Genomic DNA, 3,123 nt, shown 5'->3' on the forward strand with positions numbered 1-3,123 from the left:
TATTTCAAAACAAAATGAATGAACAGATCAATTAAAGTATTGTCCATCGCTGCCTACTACTTTTTTCCATCTCTCAAGCAATTTTTGAATTCCATCTCGAAAAAATGACTCGTTTTTAGAGGCGATCCAATTTTGGAACCAATTTTCGATTTCTGCGAAAGAAGTGAATCAGTGACTTGCTGCATCCTTCGGAACAACTAGTAATCAGAAGGAGCAATGTCCGGAGAATACGGCGGGTGCGATAAAACATCCCATTTGAGCGTTTCCAAATATTTTTTTACGACTTTAGCGACATGAAGTCGAGCGTTGTCATGAAGAAGAATAACTTTATCATGTCTTTGCTCGTATTTCGGCCGTTTTTCTTGCAATGTACGGCTCAAACGAATCAATTGTAGCTGATACCGATTGCCTGTAATGGAATCGTTAGGTTTCAGCAGTTCATAGTAAACAAGACCCTTTTGGTCCCATCAGATACAGAGCATGATCTTCGAACCATGACCGTAGTGTTCGACCGTAGTGTTGATGTTGAAGTCGATGGCAACAATTGACCGAGCTTAACATAGTATTTTTTTCTTCTTAGGGTTGTCGTAGAATATCCACTTCTCATCTCCAGTCATAATCCGATGCAAAAAAACCTTTTCTCTGTTGTCTTTGAATCAGCTGTTCGCAAGTGAAAAAATCGCCTTTCAACATCTCTTGGTTTCAGTTCATAAGGCAATTTCCTTGTTTTTGAATCATTCCCATGATTCTCAATCATACAGAAACAGCTTGTTGAGTTACCCTCAATGATTCTGCAAGCTCCTCTTGCGTTTGACTCTGATCTTCTTCGAGTAATGCCTCTAATTCTTTGTCTTCGAATTTTTTTGGCTGTCCAGAGCGAGGCTTGTCTTCAATCTGGATCGCTGAAATCTCCATCCTTGAAACGTCGATATCATTCCCTACATGATTTATCAGTTGGAGTAATGTCACTATAAATTTCGACAAGCATTCGATGGGCTTCAGCCGTACTTTTCTTCTAATTAAAGCTGAAATAAAATAGCTGATTTTCTAATCCGATGACGCATAGATTTTTCTTGTCTTAGTGTCGCTTTTGGTAGAGACTGGACTACTTCAGGTGAAAATGTTGCAAATGCTGTTTAATTCTTGAAAAGGTTAATAATAGGATCTTCAACGTCAGTAAAAATCGATTGTCTTACGTGATGAATGTTGGAGAATCTTGGTTAAGGTTCGTTTTTCTTTTCTGTATTTTGATGCATTACGATAGCTGGTTCCTGATTCTCAATTAATTGATGATCGGTCACGTAAGACAAAATCCTCGAATATGAATATATTTTTGTCATATGAACATATTCCAGTCTTCTTGAATCCATTAATTATGTTATTGGGAATTGAAGCCAAAGGCCAAGCAAATTTGACAATCCCAGAAATATCATAAATGGACATGATTTTTTCAGAATTATTACGCATTCAGTACTTGTGCAACAGCACAATAACTTTTGAACGGTTCATAGACACTGACAGCTAATGATTGCAAGCGATAGGTGCAATGAAGAAAAAAAAAAGCACTATGACCCCGTTAGATTTTATTTTTTTCAATAATGTTTATGTCGATATGTGAAGAATGATTTTCAAGTAATAACAAAACTGGCTCAGACGGAGTTGGTTTCACATTTTTTATGAAGTGATCCATATATATCAAAAATTCAGTTGCTGCTCATCCAGAACTGTTTCCTGCTCCAATTGATTCTGGTGGATCATCTCGGATAAATAAATCTTTATATTTAAGATGCGGGAAACATCGGTGGTATAGTGTTTCCCGATGCATTAACTGACATTTCAACGATAACTAATGTACCGGCGTTCAACTGATACTATAGAACCTATTTAATGCTTTCTTAGCAACTATTTTTTTTTGGCTTTTGAACAGTTAGTAACGCCGGTTTCGTCTACAAAAATTTCGTCTCCCAATTTTTGGATTATGGTAAATTATATTTAAGCAATATAATACCAAGTTTGGAAAAGAAATGGTCTACGTTATGTTTATTAAACAAAGTAGCTCGATTAAAACTTGTTCCTTCAGGAGTCCTTATTGAAAGTCTTGGATTTCTCTTTAAAAAAGCACTTAATCAAACAGAGCCAGCCATCTTTGTGCCAAGAAGGTGGAATGTTTTTAAGGTTAAATTTTATCGCACATTCATAATTTTCTCACTTCTTGCGGTAGAAGACCAAAATAAATTGAAGAGTATTTTAAAAGATATTCTACCATAATGTTTTTTTGTTCTTCGTTGAAAATTAACCTTATTTTCTTGTAACATATTGTAGCCTCTTGTCCAGTTTGAAGTTTTTTAATAAATCTTGACAGAGTCATGTGACAGATATTGAAATCTCTGGCGACAGTTTTTATCTTCTTGTGTAACAACTTCAGCATAACCTCAATAGAAGTAATATTCCTTCCGATCTTTCGTTTACATGTTCACATCCTAAAACACAGCAGAAACTATTTACACATTTGCAGTGAGACAAATAGTTACGGTCACAATACGCCCCAAGTTATGATAACAACTAGCCTCTGTTGATATATGTGGCAATTCGTGAGATTATTCTGTTTATGTGTTGAAATAGTCTAATAAATCTATTAATGCAGTATGCTCTTAAATGTTATTTGATCCATAAGAACGAAACAATAAATGATATCGACATTAAATAATTGAAATAAATCAAAAAATAATGACCGAAAAATATTTACTTTACGTATGTGATTAGGCTTGATTGCAGCTATACGATTCACTGCCTTCGGCAGACACTACCGAAGTGCACGGAATGGGGTAATCGACTCACACAGCGAAGACAATTGAAAACACAACGCCCCTTTTCATTTTGAAGATATAATCATCAGAACAACTTACCTCCGGAACTATCAACCCTAATCTCCCTTTTATAACTTTAAAGTTATAAAGAAAAAAAAATTTACAAAATTTTTTTTGTTTAACAATACTCCCAACACCTGTAATTTTTTCAAATTTTTAATTTTTTTTTATCAAATTAAAGAATATTTTTTTACAAAATCAACCATGTGTAATAAAATTACATTACGACATTTCATTTTCAAGATTTAATTATTAA

This window comes from Atta colombica, unplaced genomic scaffold (assembly GCF_001594045.1).
Source record: "Atta colombica isolate Treedump-2 unplaced genomic scaffold, Acol1.0 scaffold85, whole genome shotgun sequence".
Lineage (NCBI taxonomy): Eukaryota > Metazoa > Arthropoda > Insecta > Hymenoptera > Formicidae > Atta > Atta colombica.